The sequence below is a fragment of the Erinaceus europaeus genome, chromosome 9 (genome assembly GCF_950295315.1).
Source record: "Erinaceus europaeus chromosome 9, mEriEur2.1, whole genome shotgun sequence".
Lineage (NCBI taxonomy): Eukaryota > Metazoa > Chordata > Mammalia > Eulipotyphla > Erinaceidae > Erinaceus > Erinaceus europaeus.
In genome coordinates, this window is record NC_080170.1 from 66,806,473 (window position 1) to 66,832,987 (window position 26,515).

Sequence of the window (26,515 nt, forward strand, 5' to 3'; positions counted from 1 at the left end):
TCTGCCACATTTGAACAAAAGATCATCTTTTCTCCCTCATCACTTCTGCTTCTTGGTGAAAGATCAGCTGACCAGATTTCTGAGGGGCTATTTCTGGGTTCTGTCTCTGCTCCACTGACTTGAATATTCTTTTGCCCAGAACCAGATGTTCTTTTAAGAGTTCTTCTTGTAACCACCTTGCTTCCATAACAATGAAGAAACACCTCTATCCATGTTCAAGTGGTTTTTGTTTGTTTTGGCCAGGGTTATTGCTGGAGCTTATTGTCTGCACAGGAATCCACTGCTCCCTGCAGCCTTTTTTCCTTTGTTTCTTTTTTTAAAAAAATATTTATTTATGGGAGTAGGGCGATAGTGCACGGCACAGGCAGTGAAGCAGGTCTGCAGGTGTCTATCTTTCTCTCCCCCTCTTTGTCTTCCCCCTCCTCTCTCCATTTCTCTCTGTCCTATCTAACAACAATGACATCAATAACAACAACAATAATAACTACAATAAAAAACAACAAGGGCAACAAAAGGGAAAATAAATATTAAAAAAATGAAAAAAATCTTTTAAAATTATTTATTTATTTTCCTCCAGGGTTATTGCTGAGTCTTGGTACCTGTACTATGAATCCACTGTTCCTGGAGGCTATTTTTTTCCCTTTTTGTTGCCCTTGTTGTTTATTGTTGTTGTTGTTGTTATTGTTGTTGTTACTGCTGTCGTTGTTGTATAGGACAGAGAAAAATCAAGAGAGGAGAGGAAGACAGAGAGGGGGAGAGAAAGATAGACACCTACAGAACTGCTTCACCGCTTGTGAGGCGACCTCCCCCCCCTCCCGCAGGTGGGGAGTGGCGGGGGAGACGGGGCCGGGGTGGGGGGGGACTGGACTGGAACTCGGATCCTTATGCTTTGCGCCATGTGCGCTTACCCTGTTGCACTACCGCCCACACCCACCTTTTTTCCTTTTAACTTTTATTTATTGTTTAATTATGTCTATTTACTTATTATTGGCTAGATACAGAGAAATTGAGAGGGGGGAGGAGGAGGTAGAAAGAGACAGAGAGGTACCTGCAGCACTGCTTCAGCGCTTGTGAAGCTCTCCCCCTGCAGATGGGGACCAGGGTCTTGAACCTGGGTCCTTGCACACAGTGATGTGCACCACCACCTGGCCCCTCCTTTTAACTTTTATGATTTATTTATTTATTCACCTCCAGGATTATTGCTGGGGCTCAGTGCCTGCACTATGAATCCACTGCTTCTGGGGCCTTTTTTTCTTTTCTTTTTCCTTTTTCTTTTTGGATAAGACAGAGAGAAATTGAGAGAAGAGGGAAAGATAGAGAGGGAAAGATAGACACTTGCAGATCTACTTCACTACTTGTGAAGCAACCCCCGCCCCTGAAGATCCTTGCCCTTTGTACTATGTGCACTTAACCCAGTGCACCACTGTGTAGCCCCCCCTTTAACTTTTATGATAAAAAGAAAGAACAATTGAAAGGGGAGGGTAATGAGAGGGAGATAGTATTATGATTATTTTTTAAATGTTTTTATTATCTTTACTTATTTGATAGAGGCAGACAGAAATTGAGGGGTAGGGGAGAGAGAGAGAGAGAGAGAGAGAGAGAGAGAGACAACACCTGCATTACTGCTTCACCACTTATGAAGCTTTCCCCTGCAAGTGGGGAATGGAGGCTTGAATCTGGGTCCTTGGGCACTGTAACACATGCACTCAACCAGGTGTGTCACCACCCAGCCCAGTATTATGGTTATACAAATGGCTTTCATGTCAGAGGCTCTGAAGCCCCAGGCTCAATCCTCCCTACCACCATAAGCCAGAGCTGTGCAGTGCTCTGGCAGGGGAAAAAAAAATAATAATAATAAAATAAGAGAAGGGAGACACACCAAAGTAAAAGACTCTGGGGTGGGTGGGTGGGGAAAATACAGGTCCAAGAAGGATAACAGAGGACCTAGTGGGGGTTGTATTATTATATGGGAAACTGGGGAATGTTATGCATGTACAAACTATTGTATTTACTGTTGAATGTAAGACATTAATTCCCCAATAAAGAAAAAAAAAAGAATATGAAAGCTATCAGGGGAAGGGATTGGATACGGAGATCTGGTGGTGGGAATTGTGTGGAGTTGTACCCCTCTTATCCTACAGTTTTGTTAATGTCTCCTTTTTAAAATAAATTTTAAAAAAAGAGAGAGAAGGGATATGATAGACACTTGCAGTACTGCTTCACCACTTGTGAAACTGTCCCCCTTACAAGTGAGAAGCAAGGATTTGAACCTGGATCCTTGTGTATGGTAATGTGTGTTCAATGGTGTGCACCACTGCCCAGCCTCCTCATATCTGGTTTTACTCCATGCAGAGGGTTACTGGTCTTCCACAACCTGTCAGAGAAAAAAGAGTGCTGGCCTCCTCTGTAGCATGCAGACAGGTTGCTCTGTGGGATAGCACAGAGGAGACAAAGAGCCAGTCATCCAGAGTGGCATCCTGAACAGGTGTGGGAGGAGGGAGATGGGAGGTCCACATCTGGAGCACACAAGTGAGTGAATGTGTGTCCCCATGGAGGTACTGGCTGGGCATTGCCTAGTTGTAAGGGATACATCTCTATGGTCCAAGCCACCAAGTCTGTGCTCAGAATGAGTGTCCACAGGATGTGTGGACAGGGGGGACTCAGTGACCATCCATAAAATGATGGGCCACCCTCTGTGCCAGCCTGCCCCTTCCCTTTCTGGTCTCTATCAACTTCCACCCAGGCCACCTCTCTCTTATCCCAGAGGCATCCAGCCAGAACCCCCTAGTGAAACCCCCCCTCATTACTGCCCAGAGGGAGATGCAGGGAGCAGAGGAAGCTGTCTGGCTATCTGTGAAAGAAGGTGAAGAAGGGTGTGTGTGTGTGTGTGTGTGTGTGTGTGTGTGTGTGTGTGTGTGTGTGGTCTGGATGGCACTTGCCCAAGCAACAGTGACTGTGGGGGGTTCTAAGCACCATTCATTCATGAGATGGGGTGGAGAGTGGGGGGATTCCATGCACATATGTCCACTCACCTGACCCCAAATTGAGACTGATGTCTCTAGTCCCAGGGATCTATTCATATGACCAAAAAGAGACCTGGTGTCCCCAACCCAGCTTCCTTTCCCAGTACCCAGAGGATCATCACATACTACAACACCCCCACTGTGGGGTAGTGAGGAATCCGGTGCAAATTCTTAAAAGGTTCCTGGGGTGAGTGTAATGACGATGGTGAAATATACTTGTGTGTGGGAGGGTGGTGCTAGGTGAAGGGGGCTCAGTTGGCACGTCCAGGTGACCGGTGAACAGTGGGGGTTTGGGGCGTCCACTCCCCCTTCCTAGCGTCTATACTCAAGTTCTGCATGCTCTTAACTCCACCCTTCTTCTCACCGTGGCACCCTTCTTCCTGTGGGTGTTTTTCTGTGAAGGAGACACCTTTCTGTGAAGGAGACACCCTTCTTCTCACCGAGGCACCCTTCTTTCTGTGGGTGTTTTTCTGTGAAGTTCCGAGGCCCCTCCTGCAGGGAGGTGGCAGATCCAGCGTCCGGATTTTAGACCCGTTTAGTCTGGGATCATGATCGTTTGGGGGTCACTCTGAGATCTAGTGGGTCACTGGGAGACTGGTTTACAGGGGGGAAGTGGGAAGGACACAGGGCTGGGGGATGCAGGAGGGTCCCTGCTCTGCAGTTAGTGGGGAGCGTCCCCACCTCACCTGGAGGCCCGAATGGCTGTGGAGGGAGGGCGAACACGGACACAGTCACTTTCTGTGGAGGGCAGAGCCCGGGCTCGGCCCCCTGTCAGGGAGTGACGTGGATCCCCAATTTCTGCAGGCTTTGGGGGCGGGCAGAGGCGAGGGAATCCCCGAGACCCCGCAGCCAGCGCCCCCAAGTGGCAGGACTTACCATGGGGACCAGACGGGCCACGGCGGGTAGAAATCGTGGCAGCAGGAGCTACAGAATACAGCTTTGGCGCAAGAGTTCCCTGGTGGTCTAGTGGTCAGGATTCGGCGCTCTCACCGCCGCGGCCCGGGTTCGATTCCCGGTCAGGGAAAATTTCTCTCTTTTTCCTTTGTGGTTCTACACTTCCCCTGGGTACTTTTGGCGATTTCTCGCCGAGGTTCCCTTCCTGAGAGCGACCTGTTTGGACTGGGGATTCAGTGCACCTGCAGCAGTCACGGAATTCAACTGAGCCTCTACAACCGGGTTAACGACCGGGAAGTGACATATAGCATGGCGTTGGTGGTATAGTGGTAAACATAGCTGCCTTCCAAGCAGTTGACCCGGGTTCGATTCCCGGCCAACGCATGTTTTTACGCAAAATCTGAAATGGCGGTTAGCTGCCACCTCCCACTGCAGCTGGTGGTACTTCACTCTCCAGAAAACAGTGAGACGCTTCTGAGAAATGCTGCCGGGTCCCTACTCTCAAAATGCACATAACTGGCGGACAATCAGGAACTCAAAGATCCCACCTGGCGGGGAGCATCGGCTTTTCTACCCGCACCTGGGGCCTGTATCCCCTCCGCTCCCTGCTTCCAGTCACGTTTGCCAGGCACTTCGTGGGGTGGAGGTAGGGGGAGAGGGAGGGAAGATACTGAGCAGATGCAGCTCCCAGCCCCTTCATTTGCAGTGGGGACCGAGCAGATGTGGCGTGTGTGAGACATGGGGTCCAGGTTTGGGACAATTGGAGGGGCCCCTCTGCAGGAGACCGGAGCAGCTAATCTCAACTAAGTAATAGGCGGGAATCATGGGGCCAATGAAGACGAACATATAGGAGGATGGAAGATTCCAGGGCCAAAAGTGGCCGAGCGATCAAAACGTTCATATCTGAAACCTTGGACCCTGGTCCTAGAGTTCAGCACTAGCACTGGAAAGGGAGGGGCCAAAAGGAATCGACACTGCATGGGCCGGGAATCGAACCCGGGCCTCCCGCGTGGCAGGCGAGAATTCTACCACTGAACCACCCATGCAACTGCTATAGGTTTTTAGATGTTCCCTTAGTGTCTCTTATCACCAGCTGTCCACTAAACCTCTGGCAAGAACAGAAAGATTTCAGAGATAGCTCGGGACTAGGAAGGAAGGACGAAGAAGCAAAGATGAAGCGGAAGTGAAAAAGGATGTGGCCCCACTCCATCCAGAGCCACCACGCACTGCCTTCCGCAGAGAAGAACGAACAGGACGCAGCCAAGGCCCGAAGACTAGGAGGCTTTAAAAAAAATTTTTTTTTAATTTATAAAAAGGAAACATTGACAAAACCATAGAATAAGAGGGGTACAACTTCGCACAATTCCCATCACCAGATCTCCGTATCCCATCCCCTCCCCTGATAGCTTTCCTATTCTTTAACCCTCTGGGAGTATGTACCTAAAATCATTGTGGGATGCAGGACTAGGGGGCTTTTAGCAGGAGCAACCTGGGACCTGGGTTCCTGTGACCGCTGAGGGCAGGTGCCTAGTGATTCAAGTCCTGGAGGGAACCTCCACCGCTGGGCTCAGGGTCATACCCTAAATACACACACACACACACACACACACACACACACACACACACACACACACACACAAAACCTCTGGAGCGTAGACCTGGGGTGAGTTTTTTGTTTTTGTTTTTTGGGGGGTGAGTTTACTTTGAACCTAGCAACATGCATTTCAGACACTGGACCTCCAGACCAGGGACATTTCTGTAGGTTTAAAGCACCAAGTGTGCAGTCTGTTCTAACAGAGCTACAGGGAGTGAGGATAGTGGGGGGATCAGGGACCATGCATGACTTTAACATTCACCGATTCTACCAAGTCACATATTATGCAGAATTCAATTAAACACCAAGAAACTACATTTAAACATAGCCACATATGTGGCTGGTGAGACAGCATAATGTTTCTGCAAAAGGCTCTCATACTGAGGTCCAGGTTTGATTCCCAGCACCACCAGAAGCCAGAACTGAGCAGTACCTTAGTGTTTCTCTTTGAATCTCTCCACCTCTCTCTCTCTCCTTCTCTCTCTCTCTCTCTCTCTTTCCCCTTAAAATTAAGATAAAACAAGGTAAATATTGCCCTATCAAAAGATACAAACTGTCTCAAAAATAGTTCAGATGTTGGTGATATCAGATAGTAATTTTAAATTAACTGTAAGTGCCACTTTGCCTGGTTTAAGCCTACCCCCCACACACACACACTGCACTGAATGAAACTTCTGTGCTATTGTCTCTTTTACTCTCTGCCTTTCTGTCTCTTTCTGCCTTTCTGTCTCTAAAAAACAACTAGCAGCATAGAAGGTGGTACAGTGGATAAGCATCGGACTCTCCAGCGTAAGCACCTGAGTTAGGACCCTGGCTCTGGTTCTGTCTTTTTTACTCCCCTCTCTCACATAAATAAATATTTTAAAAGCTAACTAGTTAACTGTAAGTAAGAAGAACTGGTTATTTGAATGAAAAAAAATGTTAGGGTGAGAAAATGTACTGAGTTACAAGGTAGGAGAGTAGACTTTATTTGTTGGTTTTTCCCTTTGAAACAATATCAATTAGGGATATATTGCACCAAGGCAAAGGACTCTAAGGAAGGAAGGAAGAGAATGAGCTGGGGGGATAGGGGATGCAGAGGGAGGTCCTGATGTATAATGGAAAAGGGCCTAAATTGATAGTGAGAGTGTTTTGCAGACACCTATCACGGAAAGATGAGAAATTGTCCCCATGTGTCAACAACTATATTGTAAACCATTAACCTACCTCCCAGTAAAATGTAAAATAATAACATAAGGGCAGGGTAGATAGCATAATGGTTATGCAAAGAGACTCTTGTGCTTGAGACTCCATGATCCCAGGTTCAATCCTCCATACCACCATAAAGTAGAATTGAGCAGTGCTCTGGTAAAAAATAAAATATAAATAAATAAAATATTGCTTTATAAAAAAGAAAATATCAGCTGGAAACATAAATAATATTGCTAGTCTTTAGTAGATAGTAGGAACAAACTGTATGAGTAGATGAGGGGTTTCAGCAGAGAGACAGTGGGAGTCCAGTGGAATTGTTAGATGGTCTTTATAGTAAAAAAAAAAAGAAAGAAAAAAATCCAGGTTGTGTCTTACTTAGTACTTCTGTTTGCTACCTCTGTCTCCCACATGAGTAGTCAGAACCTATGGTATTTCTCTTTCTCTGTCGGGCTTATTTCACTTAGTGTCTCCAGGTCAACCAGAGAAATTTAAAACATGACAAGAAAGGAAAAAATAGATTTGGTGGGTTCTTGAGCAGACTCCTTACAAATGAGAGCAAACCTGTTTCTTGAATGAGGGTTTCCTAGTAATTATCCAATGTAAAATTTAAAACAACACTAAGTAGAATGCTCTACCTTTATCCCCTGCCTTGGAAATGGCAGTCCTTTCTGCTCTCTACTGTCTTCTGCTGGAGCAAAGAGTGAACTTGAGTCTCACCTCAGGAAGAAAACTGGAAGACAAGTCTGAGAGGTTTTGCAGGAAGAATAGGCAGCCTAGGGACAAAGGGAGTGAAAGCCAGTTTCCAGGGGCAGAGCCACCCAAGTAGATGTCGCACTATGGAACTGTATGCTTTCAGCAGCTTACTGTAGTAAATATAGTCCATTTTTTGAAGGTAAGTGTCAGGAACTTGGAGGTATTGATAAGCTAGCTGTGAAGTGGTTTCCATTAATAAACCACATAACCTCATAGGTGGTTAAAGGAAAAGGAAGAGAAACATAGACTTTTATAAAAACCCTTAAGATATTTCAGTATCCTCTATTCTTGGAAAAAGAAATGCATGTGAGTGGATGGGGAGGTGGTGCAATGGTTAAGCACAAGGTCTGAATGGGATTCCTGGCATCAATATGACACTCTGGTTCTCTTTCTATCATTCTCATCATCCTCCTCCTTCTCTCTTTATCTCTCTCTCTCTCTCTCTCTCAATTTTTTTTCGAAAATGAATGCAGAGCCAGGGAAATAATAGCTCATTTGGATAGTCCCCTGCTTTGCCATTTGCCTGGCCCAGGTTTGAGCCTGACTCCCACTGCACTGAAGGAAGTTTCAGTGCTATGGTCTCTTTTGCTCTGTCGAAAGAAGGAAGGAAAGAAAGAAAGAAAGAAAGAAAGAAAGAAAGGGAGGGAAAGAGAGAGAGGGAAAGAAAGAAAGAGAGAGAGAAAGAAGGAAGGAAAGAGGAAGGAAGGAAGGAAGGAAGAAAGAAAGAGGAGCCAAGTGGTAGCACACATGTTACAATACACAAGGACCCTGGTTCAAGCCCTTGGCTCCACCTGCAGGGGGAAAGCTTTGCCAAGTGGTGAAGCAGTGTTGCAGGTGTCTTTCTTTCTCTCTCCCTCTCTGTCACCCCCTTCCCTCTTGATTTCTGGCTATCTCTATCCAACCAATAAAGATAATTAAAAGAGAGAGAGAGAGAGAAGGGAGAAAGGAAGGAAAATAGATTAGGCCTGTCTGGCATTGAAAGTTCATAGGATACCTAGTTACATAGGGAAAATTTTCAAACCACTGTAGCATGTGTGAATACGGGTATTCTTTTTTAAAAGTATTTATTTATTCCCTTTTGTTGCTCTTGTTGTTTTATTGTTATCACTGTTGTTAGATAAGACAGAGAGAAATGGAGAGAGGAGGGGAAGACAGGGGAGCCAGGGCTCAAACCAGGATCCTTACCAAACCAGAATTCTTATGCTGGTCCTTGTGCTTTGTGCCACCTGCACTTAACCGGCTGTGCTACTGCTGGACTCCTGAATATGGGTATTCTAACATTATATGAAGTTTCCTGAAGGTCTACCATGTTCTGTTCAATTTGGGTCATTCTGAAATATTCATGTCATGGAATTTAAGCAACATTTATTTTATTAGACACTTGCATTATAATAAAATGTTTAATTATGATGATCTTTTTAATTTAAAAAATAAATTGTTTTATTTCCCCCATTGTATTGGCAGGTTAGTGGTTTACAATAGTTGTTGACATAAAATTTATTTTATTTATTAAATATGGGAGAGATTCATATGAGGTAGAGAGAAGGAGGAAGACAGTAGGGGTAGTGGTGTACCTGGTTGAGTGTACATGTTACAGTGTGCAAGGATCCAAGTTCAAGACCCCATCCCCACCTGTAGGGAGGAAGTCTCATAAGCAGTGACGTAGTGTTGCAGGTGTTTCTCTCTTCCTCTCTATCTCCTATATCACTCTTTTCCCCGGGTCTACCATAAATAAACAAATAAATAAGCAAACAAACAAACATTAAAGAGAAGGAGGAGAGGAGTCGGGCGGTAGCTCAGCGGGTTAAGCGCAGGTGGCACAAGGACCAGCGTAAGGATCCTGGTTCGGTAAGGATCCCGGTTTGCCCCGGCTCCCCTGTCTTCCCCTCCTCTCTCCATTTTTCTCCGTCTTATCTAACAACAACAATATCAATAACAACAAAAGCAACAAAAGGGAATAAATACTTTTAAAAAAGAATACCCATATTCACACATGCTACAGTGGTTTGAAAATTTTCCCTATGTAACTAGGTATCCTATGAACTTTCAATGCCAGACAGGCCTAATCTATTTTCCTTCCTTTCTCCCTTCTCTCTCTCTCTCTCTTTTAATTATCTTTATTGGTTGGATGGAGATAGCCAGAAATCAAGAGGGAAGGGGGTGACAGAGAGGGAGAGAGAAAGAAAGACACCTGCAACACTGCTTCACCACTTGGCAAAGCTTTCCCCCTGCAGGTGGAGCCAAGGGCTTGAACCAGGGTCCTTGTGTATTGTAACATGTGTGCTACCACCCTGCTCCTCTCCCTCCCTTCCTTCCTTCCTTCAAGCACGTAATGTGAAGGATCCCGGTTTGAGACCTCGGCTCCCCACTTGCAGGGGAGTCACTTCATAGGCGGTGATGCAGGTCTGCAGGTGTCTATCTTTCTCTCCTCTATTTCTCTCTGTCCTATCCAACAATGTCGACACCAATATCAACAACAATAATAACTACAACAATAAAACAACAAGGGCAACAAAAGGGAATAAATAAATAAATATTTTTTTTAAAAAAGGGCCAGCGTGAGGATCCCGGTTCGAGCTCCCGGCTCCCCACCTGTAGGGGAGTCACTTCACAGGTGGTAAAGCAGGTCTGCAGGTGTCTCTCTTTCTCTCCCCCTCTCTGTCTTCCCCTCCTCTCTCCATTTTTCTCTGTCCTATCCAACAACGGCATCAATAACAGAAGGGGGAGGAGGAGGAAGAAGGAATCAGAGCACCACTCTGGTACATGTAATGCAAGGAATCACAGTAGGAATCAATACAAGAATTGCAGGCCTGGAAGCCCAATGCTCTCTCTACCACCTGAGTAATAAGAAGTCATAATAGGGCAGGGGGAGATAGCATACTGGTTATGCAGAGAGACTGTCATGGCTGAGGCTTCACAGCTCTGACTTATGGTTCTTCTGGGGATTGAATCAAGGACCTCAGAGCCTCAGGTATGAAAGTCTTTTCCATAACCATTAAGTGATGTCTCCAACCCTCTTTGTTTTTCTTTTTTCTTTTCATTTCTTTCTTTATTTCTTTCTTTCTTTCTTTCTTTCTTTTTTTTATTACCAGAGCACTGCTCAGCTCTGGCACTGCTCAGCTCTGGCTAATGGTGGTGCAGGGGATTGAACCTGGAACTTTGGAGCCTCAAGCATGAGAGTCTGTTTGCATAACCATTATGCTATCTACCTTTGCCCTGTTTTTCTTTAAAAAAAAAAAAATTTACTGGGTGAGGGTAGATAGCATAATGGTTATGCAAACAGACTGTCTTGCCTGAGGTTCTGGAGTCACAGGTTCAGTCCTCCACACGACCATAAGCCAGAGCTGATCAGTGCTGTGGTAAAAAAAAAAAAAAAAAAATTACTTATTTATTATTGAATAGAGACCGAGAGAAATTGAGAGGGGAAGAGGAGATAGAGAAGGAGAGAGACAGAGGGACACCTGCAGCCCTGCTTCACCACTTGTGAAGCTTTCTCCCTGCAGGTGGGGACTAGGGGCTTAAACCTGGAACCTTGTGCACTGTAATGTGAGCACTTACCCAGGTGTGCCACCACCTGCCCCCCTGCCCTTTGTTTTTCTGTGTGAAAATGTGTCATGACTTTTCTGACAACCCAGTATTTCCCCGGTCACAATTACAATCATCTTAATGACTTTGCAATTTACAGAACAATTACTGGTTCTTTTCTTCTTTTTTATATAAACATTGTTCATTTTATTTTTTTAATAATTTTTATTTATAAAAAGGAAACACTGACAAAAAACATAGGATAAGAGGGGTACAACTCCACACAATTCCCACCACTAGAACTCCGTATCCCATCCCCTCCCCTGACAGCTTTCCTATTCTTTATCCCTCTGGGAGTATCAACCCAAGGTCATTGTGGGATGCAGAAGGTGGAAGAAGGTCTGGCTTCTGTAATTGCTTCCCCATTGAACATGGGCATTGGCAAGTCGATCCATACTCCTAGCCTATCTAACAATTACTGGTTCTAAAGCTTGATGTTCCAAGAGATTCACATGGGGGAGAAATGGGAAATAAATCAAACTTGTATCTTTAATCAGGAAACACAACTGTGGTTAGAACCTAACCAGTGCCCCATCCTGTCACCAATTACACATGGGCCAAATGATCTCTCCTTAGTGACTTCCTCTGTTGGGGGCCTATTCAGTGAACATGTCAGTACTTCTAGGAAACATATTTCAGACTTGTGAAATGTGCCTACAAGTCACCCCTGGAAATTCCTTAAAGACATCCAGGTCATTTTCTGCTGCCATCAGGATTTTTTTGATGTATGACAACATTACTTGATCCTACTCCCAACTGTTGTAGTTTGTATGCTTCCTGACTGGGGAAAAACTTTGAACTTATTCTGAGATATGTCTCTAGGGGGCAGTGTCGCTTACTCCCTACAAGGTCACTCAGTAGAGTCACCAAAGGGAGACCCCAGCACCTAAAGGAGGAGCACCTTCCTGAGCAGATCATGGGGTATTACTTCACCTGTTGTCCAGGGCTCATCTAGACCTTGACATCCAATCACAAGCTTGTTATACAGACTCTCCTTGCAGTGCTTCCGGGGAACAAAGGCTGTGTACCCCCTTGTAGAGTTAGCAGAGAGGGCACCTCCCCTATCAGTGGGCCAGAAACACTGCCCACTCCAATGCCTGAGCCAAAAACCCCAGGACCACTCCTTGCTCACTGTCAGGTCCCTCTAAGCCTTCCCACAATTGTGTGAGGGGGAGAAGCAAGCGGTGGCTGAGGGAAAGATTTAACCCAGGAGACGGGCCAGGCTTAGGACGAGGGACCTGGAGACTCACTTCAATGCTCAGCAACCAACGGGGAATCCCAGACACGTGTCCATAACCTTTCACAGTTGATATGATCAATTTTCCTATGTGGGATGGGATCCTTCCTCCCTTCCTTCTTTCCTTCCTTCTACCCTTCCTTCCTTCCTTCCTCCACTCCCTCCCTCCTTTTCTCCCTCTTTCCACAGTATAAAACTTCATTCTGATTTTGTGACTACTTTATTAATGTTAAGAAATGCTCAGGCAGGCTGGTGAAATAGCTCACCTGGATAGTGCTCTACTTTGCCATATGAGCCACCCAGGTTCAAGCTCAGCCACAATGAAGGATGCTTTGGTACCATGTTATCCATCTACCTCTCTACCTACCTACCTATCTTTTAAAATGCTCAGACACTGGCTGGATGTTCCAGAAGTCAATCCTGATACTCTCTTCCTGGGAAGGTGGGGGTTTCCTGGCTACACCCCCCCCATGTTTCTGCAAGTTATTTCATTCCTGTAACAAGAAATAAGCTGATCAGCTCAATATTTAGAAATTGTAAGCCTGGAGCCAGAACAGAGGCCAAATAGATGATAAATAGATTTTGGTTAATTGAGTCTATGTATTTCTTTTCTTTTCTATATTTTTTAATATTTATTTATTTTCCCTTTTGTTGCCCTTGTTTTATTGTTGTTATTATTAATGTTGTCGTTGTTAAATGGGACAGAGAGAAATGGAGAGAGGAGGGGAAGACAGAGAGGGAGAGAGAAAGATAGACACCTGCAAACCTGCTTCCCTGCAGGTAGGGAGCTGAGGGCTAGAACCGGGATCCTTATGCCGATCCTTGCGCTTGGGGCCATGTGCACTTAAGCCACTGCGCTACCACCGATTCCCTTTATATTATATTTCTTTTTTTTCCCTCCAGGGTTATTGCTGGGCTCCGTGCCTACACCATGAGTCCACCGCTCCTGGAGGTCATTTTTTTCCCTTTTTTTGTTGCCCTAGTTGTTGCAGCCTCGTTGCGATTATTATTGACATTGTTGACGTTGCTTTGTTGTTGGATAGGACAGAGAGAAATGGAGAGAGGAGGGGAAGACAGAGAGAGGGGGAGAGAAAGATAGACACCTGCAGACCCGCTTCACCGCCTGTGAAGTGACTCCCCTGCAGGTGGGGAGCCGGGGGCTTGAACCGGGATCCTTACGCCGGTCCCTGCGCTTTGCGCCACGTGCGCTTAACCCACTGCGCCACCGCCCGACCCCCCCTTTATATTTCTTTTTAAAGACATTTATTTATGAGAAAGAGAGAGGCAAGGCATCACTCTGGCACATGCAGTGCTGGGGATTGAACTCAGGACCTCATGCTCAGGTTCAACACTTTAACCACTGAGCCATCTCTCAGACTGCCATGTATATCTTATAAATCACAATGTCACAGAGGCATTGTGATTTATGTCGCAATGAGCTCTCTAGATGAATCTGATGCAGCTCAGACTGGGGAACTAGTGATTCAAAAGTTATTCCTTGACTAGGGAATAGACTTCAGCTCAAGGGAATAGACTTCAGCTCAGGGTCTCCTATTTGAACAAAGTCACATTCTTCAAGAAGGAAGGAAGGGTGAGAGGGAGTAAAGCTGCCAGGTAGACAGCCTCTACATCAGAGAAAGGTCCTAAGCTGGGGCTAATTCTTCTTCTAGCGTTTGCCCTTCTTCCGTAGCTAGTCAACAGCGTCAGGTTGAGCCTGATGTAAAGTTTCGAGACCTCCTTTGAATCTGGAGAGGTGGCAGTCGTTGACTATGTGGGTCATAGTCTGTCTGTAGCCGCAGCGGCAGTTCAGGTCGTCTCTGGCTCCCCGGCAATGGAACATAGCGGCGCACCGGCCATGGCCTGTTAGATAGCGATTGAGGAGGGCCCAATCATAACGTGCTAGGTCAAAGCCAGGTTGACGCTTGCAGGGGTCTGTGATAAGGTGTTTGTTCTTTACCTCAGCTGACTGCCAACTCTGTTTCCAAGAGACTGGAACAGAGAAGTTCAGTGTAGGCGTAGGGGACCAGATTGGGTGACGAGACGTCAAGCGTTGGACAGGGTGGGTGAAGATATCCACGTATATTGGCAGTTCCGGTCAAGCGTAGATGTGGGAAATGAACTTAGATGATGCCGCATCCTGACGAATATCTGGCGGGGCGATGTTGCTAAGAACTGGCAGCCATGGAACCGGGGTGGAACGGATGGTTCCAGAAATTATCCTCATGGAGGAATATAATTTGGAATTGACCAAGTGGACATGGGGGCTACGGAACCATACTGGGGCACAGTATTCTGCAGTGGAATAGCATAATGCCAGAGATGATGATCGTAGTGTGGAAGCGCTCGTGCCCCATGAGGAGCTGGCCAGTCTTGCAATGATGTTATTCCTCGCGCCCACCTTTGCTGCAGTTTTTATGAGATGTTCGTGAAATGACAGAGTGCGATCGAGAGTAACGCCAAGATAGACTGGCTGGGCTTCATGCCGGATTCTCGTATCGCCAAGCTGCACATTAAGCTCACGCGAGGCCGAGGCATGGTGTAGATGGAAAACAGATGATACCGTTTTTGCAGTGCTAGGAATTAGTCGCCATTTTTTACAGTAATCAGATATCAGAGACATGTCTTTCGTGAGTGTTTCCTCGAGGATGTCGAACTTGGATGCCTGAGTTGCACAGCAGATGTCATCGGTGTAGATGAACTTCCTTGAAGAAGTTTCTGGGAGGTCATTGATGTAAATATTAAATAGCGTAGAAGCCAGAACAGAACCCTGGGGGAGACCACTTGAGACAAGTCTCCATCTGCTAGACTTGTCACCCAGATGCACCCGGAATCTTCTGTTTTGGAGAAGAAACGATATAGTGTTGGCCACCCATGGAGGCAGGCATCTTGAGATCTTGACTAGGAGACCACGGTGCCAGACCGTGTCATAGGCTGTTGTGAGATCGACAAAGACAGCACCCGTCTTTAAATTCTTCTGGAATCCATTTTCAATGTAAGTTGAGAGGGCCAGGGCTTGTTCGCAGGTAGATCTTCCTGGGCGGAAACCAGCTTGGGCGGGTGATAGGAATTTCTCTGTAAGAGGAGAAATTCGTGACAGAAGCAACCTCTCAAGGAGTTTGTAACACACGGAGAGGAGAGAAATTGGTCTATAGCTGGCGGCCAGTATTGGGTCTTTCTTTGGTTTCAAAACCGCTATAATCTTCGCACGATGCCAAACTTTGGGCATAGACTCAGATTCCAAGATGTGGGACAGGAATGAAGCGAGCCACTTCTTTGCCGTGGGACCCAGGTTAAGAATGAGTTCTGGGGTGATGTTATCATAGCCAGCAGCTGGGGCTAATAATAACCTGAGTCTTCTAAGGACAGAAAAAAGCCAAAGGAGTCACATGCCTCTCCTTTCCAGGCATTCCTCTGTAACATTTTTTTCTCCAATTAAAAAAGTGTGAAAACTTTGATCAATGTATACATTTCTGTGCTTGTGCCTTTGTGGAGTTATCAGGAAAGAAAAGTTAATTACAAGATGATCCTGTAATTCAATAGGTAAACGATCGCAACAAATATAAGCAAAGGTCAACATGTGTAGGTAGACCTGTGTTTGCATCAAAATAAGTGTACAGGGAAAGTTCTGGGAGGGCACAACATATGTACTTCTGACTTCTCCATTTGTTTGCAGCAAGGATGTATTCTAGAACGCATTGCTGTGGTCCGGGAGGTGGCGCAGTTGATAGGGCATCGGATTCTCAAGCATGAGGTCCTGAGTTCAATCCCCAGCAGCACATGTACCAGGGTGATGCCTGGTTCTCTCTCTCTCCTCCTATGTTTCTCATTAATAAATAAATAAAATGTTAAAATATATATTAAAAAAAAAGAACACATTGCAAACAATAAAAATTTCAGGGGGCCAGGTGGTGATGTCCCTAGTTGAGTGCACGTATTATAATGCTCAAGGACCCAGGATTAAATCCTTCCTTGCTCCTCCCATAAGGTGGAAGCTTCATGAGTGGTGAAGCAATGCTGCAGGTGTCTCTCTGTCTCTCTCCTCTATCTCCCCCTCCCCCTTGATTTCTGGCTGTCTCTACCCAATAAATAAATAAATGAAGACAAAATATTTTTAAACAAAATTTTTATTTAAATCATTAAGAATAGGGCCAGAGAGACAGCATAATGGTTATCATGCCTGAGGGAGGGTCTGAGGGCCCAGGTAATCCCAGGTACCATCATAAGCCATAATTGAGCAGTGCACTGGTAAATTAAAAAAGAAGAAAAAGGAGGAAGAAGAGAAGGAAGAGGGGGAAAGAACACTCAAAGTCAACAAGAAGAAATGTTAGTGAATGACAAAGACCATCTCAAGTTCTCACACCATCCCTGAAGGTATGGCCCCAACATAACACTATTTCTACTTCCTGTTTAAAACCAAAATTTCTTTCAGTTGTTACTTTTTTGGTTTCCTACTTTGCATGTAAGTGAAAGCATAAGCTCACTTGTTATAACTGACTTCCAAATTGTGGAACTATGAATGTGCCAGTTCTTCTGGAAATTCCTACAATTCTGTCAGAGTCTGGGAGGACATTCCCCCATCCTTCTACGTTCTTCCAGGGCTAGATAAGCCTACAAGTTAACATTAGACATATTAGTAGGAAAGAAAGACAAATTATAGTAACAAATATGTGAAGAATCAATTTGGTTCTAACTTCCAGAATAATTGGGACAGGCTGGGGGAGGGGATTTATATCCTAAACTCAGGATGGGACTTGAACCTTGGGCACCAAGCTGAGAGGAGGAGGTCTTATATGACAAGGACTAGATGACTTACTGTGTTAAAACCTCACCTACAGGTGTTTGTTTTACCCTAAAATCTGTTCCTCTGATATAATGGTTAATTCTGGAAGCAACCCTGAATCTGAGCAGGCTGTGGTCTTTAATAACAATAATCTGAGCAGGCTGTGGTCTTTAAGTAATAACAATATCTCCTGAAACCTTAATTCTCTGTGCCAAGAGTATGTACACTGGAGAAAAAAAGTTTATTTGTCCATTTTGGAGAGAGGGCTCCCTCCTGCTCTCCAAAGTTGTTTAATTACCATCAATGTGGTATTTTCCAGGTCTAGAGATCACTGCTGGAATATAGCTCTTTAAGATGGAATGAACAAGACACAATGTAGCAAATTCCCTCACTAACAAAGGTGGAAATGGGGGTGAGGGTTCAGGAAAGAGAAGTGGTTTGCTAGCTAGCAACCCTCAGACTGAAACCGAAACCTTGTTTTCCTTCCTCCTCCAAGGGTTGCTCCATTAGGCCCAGAAAACATAGCATCAACACTTTCCTTCTGAAGCTTAAAATTTTAATAAATGCTAGGGGTGAGAAGGCCTAAGCATGCTCCAGTTTGAAATAATAAGGCAGGGCACACTGGTTGAGAATTGCCTCCAGCAAATGGCATCATTTTCTGGAATGTTCTTTCTTGTCAACAAGCCCTTTTTTTGATGATCTCAGCCAAACTAAACAAGCTGTAGCTTAGGGTCATAGCCACAAAGTCTATTTCAGTTCTCTGTTGCTTTCTTCCCTGGTGACTCTATCTCTTCCTGTTTTTATTGTCCTGTTTCTCGGGCCTGCCTGGGCATGTGATTCTGTGGGCATGTCTATATACTCAGTTCTGTGTATGTCTCATATTCTATTCCTTATTCATCTATGTTGGTGTTCCGTTCTATGAGAGCCTGAGCATCTTTCTCAGGATTTCACTTACTTGCAGAAACCTGCTTCATTGGTCCTTGACACTGAAATGTCCACTCAGGCTAACTCAAAGTGACTCAAACAGGGAAAAGTATTCTAAGACAAGTTTATTCTAAGAAAGGCTGGTGTGGTAAACCTCCTTCTGTCTGAAAGAGACAGAAGTGTACACCCTAACAAAGAACAGTCTTTATTTATTTATTTATTTATTTATTTATTTATTGGGGGCCAGATGGTGGCATACAGTGTTAAGCCCACATAGTACAAAGTGCAAGGACCCTCCCAAGGATACAGGTTTGAGCCAGCTCCCCCCCACCAGGCCCAACACTCCCTACCTGCAGATACCTCTCTTTCTCACCATCTACCCCTCTCAATTTCTCTCTGCATATCTAATAAAAATGAAAAAAATGTCTGCCAGGAGAAGTGGATTTGTAGTAGCAGCACTGAGCCCCAGAGATAATCCTGAAGGCCAAAAAAAAATGTGTATACATTTTTTAACTTATTATTGGCTAGAGACAGAGATAAATTGAGAGGGGAGGAGGAAATAGAGACAGAGAGATACCTATAGCCCTGCTCCACCACTTATGAAGCTTTCACCCTGCAGGTGGGGATCAGCAGCTTGAACCTGGGTCCTTGGGCACTGTAATGTGAGCACTTAACCAGGTGCAACACCACCTGACTCCTAAGAGCAGTCTATCTTTTTATAGATTTGTAACACAGAAATTCCACAGGCATCAGGATCCCAGTTCAAGCCTCCAGCTCCCCACCTGTAGGGGGTTCACTTCTCTCCCCCTCTCTATGTCTTCCTCTCCTCTCTCAATTTCTCTCTGTCCTATCCAACAACAACAACAGCAATAACAATAACAAGGGCAACAAAAGGGAAAAATAATAATAAAGGTTTTTTTAAAAAAAGAAATTCTACAGAAAGCTTAAATCAGCAAGAAGCACAAGGGGAACATTTGGAAAGGAGTTTAGGGTCATAGGAAAGATATAGATTATATAGGGTACCCCACACCTCTGGACATCTAGTCTTTGACAAAGGTGCCCAGACTATTAAATGGGGAAAGCAGAGTCTCTTCAACAAATGGTGTTGGAAAAAATGGGTTGAAACATGCAGAAGAATGAAACTGAGCCACTATATTTCACCAAATACAAAAGTAAATTCCAAGTGGACCAAGGACTTGTGGGGTGACCCCAGCAGGAGTTTGGGACTATTAGCATACAAATGACCTCACCCTGAGGAGGTGCTTCAGAGAAGGGAGTGTATAAAAGCAAGGGACTTGGAGCACCTGTGCCTCTTTGGCTGCTGCTGCTGCTGCTGCTTCTTATCAGAAGTTTCTTCTGGTCATCTGCCATGGCTGCTTCTCCCGGGAACTGAACACGTGTGTTTCTGCTAACCGGTAAACTTTTAGACCCCTCTACAGCCATGGGCAACCTTTACCAGAGCTTATAATTGTTTATCTTATGGGACTAAACTTTGATAACCATATTCAGACTTTATAGACCTAGTGTACGCTTAACCCTTGATGCTAAGTGCTTATTTTGCCTTTTACCTGTTTCATCCTAATAAACCGTGTATTGATTAAATCAGTTCCCAGCTCCCGCTGTGAATTCTTCTATATGCGCCACAAGCAGCCCCAACCCCCATACCTCTTTTTAAGTTAATATACAACAGACTTGGATGTTAGACCACAAACTATCACATACTTAGAGGAAAATATTGGCAGAACTCTTTTCCACATAAATTTTAAAGACATCTTCGACGAAACGAATCCAATTACAAAGAAGACTAAGGCAAGCATAAACCTATGGGACTACATCAAATTAAAAAGCTTCTGCACAGCTACAGAAACTACTACCCAAACCAAGAGACCCCTCGTAGAATGGGAGAAAATCTTTACATGCCATACATCAGATAAGGGGCTAATAACCAGAATATATAAAGAACTTGCAAATCTCAACAACAAGACAACAAATAACCCCATCCAAAAATGGGTGGAGGACATGGACAGGATATTCACCACAGAAGAGATCCAAAAGGCCGAGAAACACATGAAAAAATGCTCCAAGTCTCTGATTGTCAGAGAAATGCAAATAAAGACAACAACGAGATCCCACTTCACTCCTGTGACAATGTCATACATCAGAAAAGGTAAAAGCATAACATTCCCCAGTTTCCCATATAACAATACAACCCCCACTAGGTCCTCTGTTATGCATGTACAAACCATTGTACTTACTGTTGAATGAATTCCCCAATAAAAAAATAATAATAAAAAGAAAAGGTAAAAGCAGCAAATGCTGGAGAAGGTGTGGGGTCAAAGGAACCCTCCTACACTGCTGGTGGGAATGTCAATTGGTCCAACCTCTGTGAAGAACAGTCTGGAGAACTCTCAGAAGGCTAGAAATGGACCTACCCTATGATCCTGCAATTCCTCTCCTGGGGATATATCCTAAGGAACCCAACACACCCATCCAAAAAGATCTGTATACACATATGTTCTTGGCAGCACAATTTGTAATAGCCAAAACCTGGAAGCAACCCAGGTGTCCAACAACAGATGAGTGGCTGAGCAAGTTGTGGTCTATATACACAATGGAATACTACTCAGCTATAAAAAATGGTGACTTCACTGTTTTCAGCCGATCTTGGATGGACCTTGAAAAATTCATATTAAGTGAAAATAAGTCAAAAACAGAAGGATGAATATGGGATGATCTCACTCTCAGGCAGAAGTTGAAAAACAAGATCAGAAAAGAAAACACAAGTAGAACCTGAACTGGAATTGGTATATTGCACCAAATTAAAATACTCTGGGGTGGGTGGGTGGGGAGAATACAAATCCAAGAAGGATGACAGAAGACCTAATGGGGCTTGTATTGTTATATGGAAGACTGGGAAATGTTATGCATGTACAAACTACTGCATTTACTGTTGAATGTAAAGTATTAATTCCCCAATAAAGAAATAATAATAAAAAAAAGATTACATAGGGTAAACATCAAATGGCAGATACATCAGTTATCTCAGGACAAGTACAATAGTTTTACTATTTTACTAAGTAATCTCATATGGAGTATTGAGGTAGGTGATAATCTGAAGGTTAACAGGTCACATAATTTCCCATTTGTTCTTGGGTGATTATCATGACGAGGGGGCGGGCTTTAGTCTCTCCCAACACCCAATGACCTCTGAGAGGCCATGGAGTTGTTAGACTTACAGTGATTAATTAAACACCATAGTTTGTGCTAGTCTAAAACATGCATAAGTCCAGAGTATTGTATTAGATGTTCCCTAACACTTACTTACTTTCCCAGTTTTTTTTTTTTTTTTTTTTGCCTTTGTAAGGTGTGTTAACTAAAAAAAAAAAAAAAAAAAAAAGACAAACTTAGATTTTGGGTGAGCTACTGATAATTAAAAAATCAAAATATCTGGGGAGTTTGGCGATAGCGCAGCAGGTTAAGCACATGTGGTACAAAGCGCAAGGGCTGGCATAAGGATCCTGGTTAGAGCCCCCTGCTCCCTACCTGCAGGGAAGTCGCTTCACAGGTAGTGAAGCAGGTCTGCAGGTGTCTATTCTTCTCTCCCTCTCTGTCTTCCCCTCCTCCCTCAATTTCTCTCTGTCCTAACAATGACGACATCAATAACAACAACAATAATAACTACAACAACAATAAAAAACAAGGTCAAGAAAAAAAACAAGGGCAACAAAAGGGAAAACAAATAAATATAAATAATAATAATAAATCAAAATATCTGGAGGGTCAGGGAGATAGCTTAGTATGTTGAAGCATAGGATTTGCATATCAGAGATCCCAGGTTCAGTCCCCAGTACCACCATATGTCACATGCCAAAGCTGAACAGGACTCTGGTATCTTCTTTCCTTTATAAAATGAATAAATGTTTACTTGTTTGTTTTTTTGTTTATTATAAAAATGGACAGAGAAGAAATCAGAGCATCACTCTGGTACATTCAATGCCAGGCAACAAATTCAAGACCTCATGCTTCAGAGTCTAACACTTTATCTACTATGCTACCTCCTGGGCCAAAATAAATACTTTTCAATAAAGAAAGAATCAATGTCCCATACCTATGGATATCTAATCTTTGATAAAGGTGCCCAGACTATTAAATGGGGGGAGGGGAGCCTCTTTAACAAATGGTGTTAGAAAAACTGGGTTGAAACATTCAGAAGAATGAAACTGAACCACTATATTTCACCAGACACAAAAGTAAATTCCAAAGGTATCAAGGACTTGGATGTTAGACCAGAAACTATCAAATACCTAGAGGAAAATATGGGCAGAACTCTTTTAAATTTAAATTTTAAAGGCGTCTTCAATGATATGATCCAGTTACAAAGAAGACTAAATCAAAAATAAACCAATAGGACTACATCAAATGAAAAAACTTCTGCGTGGCCCAGGAGGTGGCACAGTGATAAAGCTTTGGACTCTCAAGCATGAGGTCCCGAGCTCGATCCCCAGCAGCACATATGCCAGAGTGATGTCTGGTTCTTTCTCTCTCCTCCAATTTTCTCATAAATAAATAAAATATTTATTAAAAAAAAAACACAAAAACCTGCGGGAGTCGGGCTGTAGCGCAGCAGGTTAAGCGCAGGTGGCGCTAAGCACAAGGACCCGCATAAGGATCCTGGTTCAAGCCCTGGCTCCCCACCTACAGGGGTGTCGCTGTGAAATAGGTCTGCAGGTATCTATCTTTCTCTCCTCCTCTCTGTCTTCCCTCCTCTCTCCATTTCTCTCTGTCCTATCCAACAACAATGACAACAATAATAACTACAACAATAAAACAACAAGGGCAACAAAAGGGAATAAATATAAAAACAATACTTATTAAAAAAAAACCAGGATTCGACTTCCGGAGGCGGAGCTACGAGCAGCAGATCGCTTTCTCTCCTCTCCTCTCCTCTCCTGGATCAACTAGGAATACCAAAGGAGACCACCCGGACCGAAACAAGACAGGACTAGAATGACCACAGAAACCCAGTAAATCACCCGTGAGTACAAACATGCGTGGCTGGTGACAGAGAGGAGAGAGGGGCCTAAGGAGAGATTAAGTGACTGCTAACAGTTTGACAGTTTGTCAGTGGAGACACCACCTCCAGTCTGCTCCACCAACAAGGGGACAGCTGAAGGGAGGAAAGGACTCACCAGAGACTCACCAAGTACAACTCTGAGTCTCCATTGCTACTACCCTCAGAATCTGGAGCAGCAACAGGGAGGGACACCAGGGCACAGAGATCTAACCGGGAAACTCAGGAGAAGACCTATACCTCGGTGGCATAGCTGAAGGGCTGTGAAAGTCTCTTTGCATAACCACTGGATTATCTCTGCCACACCCTGCTTTATCTCTTGGTCAGGAGTCACTGATTAAGCCAAGAAGCCTATTGATAGTTTAAAAGCCCTCAGGCTACCATAGCCTACAGGGGAAAAAAAAAAAGGCTTTTACACCACTGAACTCCAACTCAGGGATTGAAAAAACTGTTAACTTATATAAAATGGTTAAAACAACAAGAAAAAATAATGGAGACTCGAACCAGGACAAGAGTCCAGCTAAAAGTCCTCCAGAGGGTGAAGCACAAAACGAGTTCAACATCCAAACATTAGCTAAGGAAATAATAACAGGAGTGAGTAAAGAATTTGAAAAAATTGTAATCAGAACTGCAGGAACAACAAATGAGAATATGGAAGAAAATTCTAATAATCTCATGGTTATTAGAGAGCTGAAAGCTGAAATTGCTGAGCTAAGAAGGCAACTAGCTGAACAAGCTAAAACAATATCAGAGCAGGACAACAAAATAGATGAACTCCAGAAAGCAGTAGAGGGCAGAGAGAATAGAATCAATGAGGCTGAAAACAGAATTAGCAAGATTGAGGATGAATTAGAGACAACTAAAAAAGAAGTAAGAGATCTCAAAAAGAGATTAAGAGATGCTGAAAACAACAACAGAGTCCTATGGGATGACTTCAAAAGAAACAGTATACACATTATTGGCTTACCAGAGAAAGAAAGAGAAGGGGAGGAAGAAAGCGTTCTCCAGGCCATAATAGCTGAAAATTTCTCTAGTCTAGACAACACCAAAGACATAAAGATTCAAGAAGCCCAGAGGGTCCCAAACAGAATTAACCCAGACCTAAAGACACCAAGACATGTCATACTTAGATTGGAAAGGAATAAGGATAAAGAAAGGATCCTCAAGGCTGCAAGAGAAAAACAAAGAGTCACCTACAAAGGAAAACCCATAAGATTAGCAGCAGACTTCTCCATACAAACACTACAGGCCAGAAGAGAATGGCAAGATATCTATCGAGTGCTCAATGAGAAAGGCTTTCAGCCAAGAATACTATATCCTGCTAGATTGTCATTCAGACTAGATGGAAGCATCAAAACCTTCTCAGACAAGCAACAGTTGAAGGAAGCAACCATCACCAAGCCTGTCTTGAAAGAAGTTCTGAAAGGTTTCCTATAAACAACCAGACCACCACAAATAGAACATATATCAAAACACTCTAAAACTCTACAAGAATGGCGTTAAAATATCTTCAATCTTTGATATCAATAAATGTGAATGGCCTGAATTCACCTATTAAAAGACACAGAGTAGGAAGATGGATCAGAAAACACAACCCAACAATATGTTGTCTACAGGAAACTCACCTAACGCAACAAGACAAACACAGACTTAAAGTGAAAGGATGGAAAACTATCATTCAAGCCAATGGCCCACAAAAAAGGGCAGGAACAGCTATTCTCATATCTGACATGATAGACTTTAAAATAGATAAGATTAAAAAAGATAGGAATGGACACTACTTAATGCTCAGAGGATCAGTCAATCAAGAGGACTTAACAATTATTAATATCTATGCACCCAATGAGAAGCCATCTAAATACATCAAACTTCTACTGAAAGAGCTACAGCAATATATTAACAGTAACACAATCATAGTAGGGGACTTCAACACCCCACTCTCTCAACTTGACAGATCATCCAGGAAGAAAATCAGTAAAGACATAAGGGAGCTAAATGAAGAGATAGATAAACTAGAACTATTGGACATTTTCAGAGTCATTCATCCCAAGAAACTGGAATACACATTTTACTCAAGTCCACATGGATCATTCTCAAGGATAGACCATATGTTAGGCCACAAAGACAGCATCAGCCTATTCAAGAGCACTGAAATCATCCCAAGCATCTTCTCAGACCACAGTGGAATTAAACTAACACTTAACAATCAACAAAAGATTAGTAACAGTACCAAAATGTGGAAGCTCAACAGTACACTTCTTAACAACTTCTGGGTCAAAGAGGAAATCAAGGAAGAAATCAAAATGTTTCGAGAGTTCAATGAAAATGAAGACACAAGCTATCAAAATATTTGGGACACAGCTAAAGCAATCCTAAGAGGGAAGTTCATAGCTATACAAGCACACATTAGGAAACAAGAAAAGGCACAAATAAACAGCCTGATTGCACATCTTAAAGACCTAGAAGAAGAACAACAAAGGAACCCTAAAGCAACCAGAAGAACAGAAATTACTAAAGTTAGGGCAGAAATAAATAACATTGAGAATAGGAAAACAAAAAAAAACAAAAAAACCCTGCACAGAGGACCTAGTGGTGGTTGTATTATTATGTGGAAAACTGAGAAATGTTATGCATATACAAATGATTGTATTTACTGTCAACTGTAAAACATTAGTCTCCCAATAAATAAATAAAAATAAAAGCTTCTGGAGGAAGGATCCCGGTTCAAGCCCCTGGCTCCCCACCCACAGGCAGTGAAGCAGGTCTGCAGGTGTCTATCTTTCTCTCCCCCTCTCTGTCTTCCCCTCCTCTCTCCATTTCTCTCTGTCCTATCCAACAATGATGACATCAAATAACTACAACAACAATAAAAAACAACAAGGGCAACAAAATGGAAAAGAAACCACCACCTCTCACAGAATGGGAGAAGATTTTTTACATGCTACAAATCAGACAACAGACAAAACCAAAATATATAAAGAGCTCACTAAATTCAGCAACAAGAAATCAAATGACCCCATCCAAAAATGGAGAGAGGATATGAACATAATATTCACCAAAGAAGAGATCCAAAATGCCAACAAACACATGAAAAAGTGCTCCAAGTCATTGATTATCAGAGAAATGCAAATAAAGACAACAATGAGATACCAGTTCACTTTTGTAAAATGTCATACATCAGAAAAGGTAGCAGCAACAAATGCTGGAGAGGCTATGGAGACAAAGGAACCCTCCTCTACTGCTGGTAGGAATGTAAATTGGTCCAACCCCTGTGAAGAACAGTCTGGAGAACTCTCAGAAGGCTATAAGTGGACTTCCCTATTGCCTTGCAATTCCTCTCCTGGGGATATATCCTAAAGAACCAAATATACCCATCCAAAAAGATGTGTGCATACCTATCTATGTTCATAGCAGCACAATTTGTTATAGCCAAAACCTGCAAGCAACCTAGGTGTCCAACAAC

At 43.6% G+C, this 26,515-nt stretch overlaps 3 non-coding genes across 3 annotated transcripts; 2 read left to right on the forward strand and 1 right to left on the reverse strand.

The window, feature by feature from the left end:
- The first annotated feature begins 3,975 nt into the window (after positions 1-3,975).
- Positions 3,976-4,047, forward strand: TRNAE-CUC (transfer RNA glutamic acid (anticodon CUC)). Its single transcript has one exon. It is a non-coding gene; the product is annotated as a tRNA-Glu (tRNA).
- A 182-nt stretch (positions 4,048-4,229) lies between these two features.
- Positions 4,230-4,301, forward strand: TRNAG-UCC (transfer RNA glycine (anticodon UCC)). Its single transcript has one exon. It is a non-coding gene; the product is annotated as a tRNA-Gly (tRNA).
- A 591-nt stretch (positions 4,302-4,892) lies between these two features.
- Positions 4,893-4,963, reverse strand: TRNAG-GCC (transfer RNA glycine (anticodon GCC)). The gene has a single exon. It is a non-coding gene; the product is annotated as a tRNA-Gly (tRNA).
- Between the last annotated feature and the right edge of the window lie 21,552 nt (positions 4,964-26,515).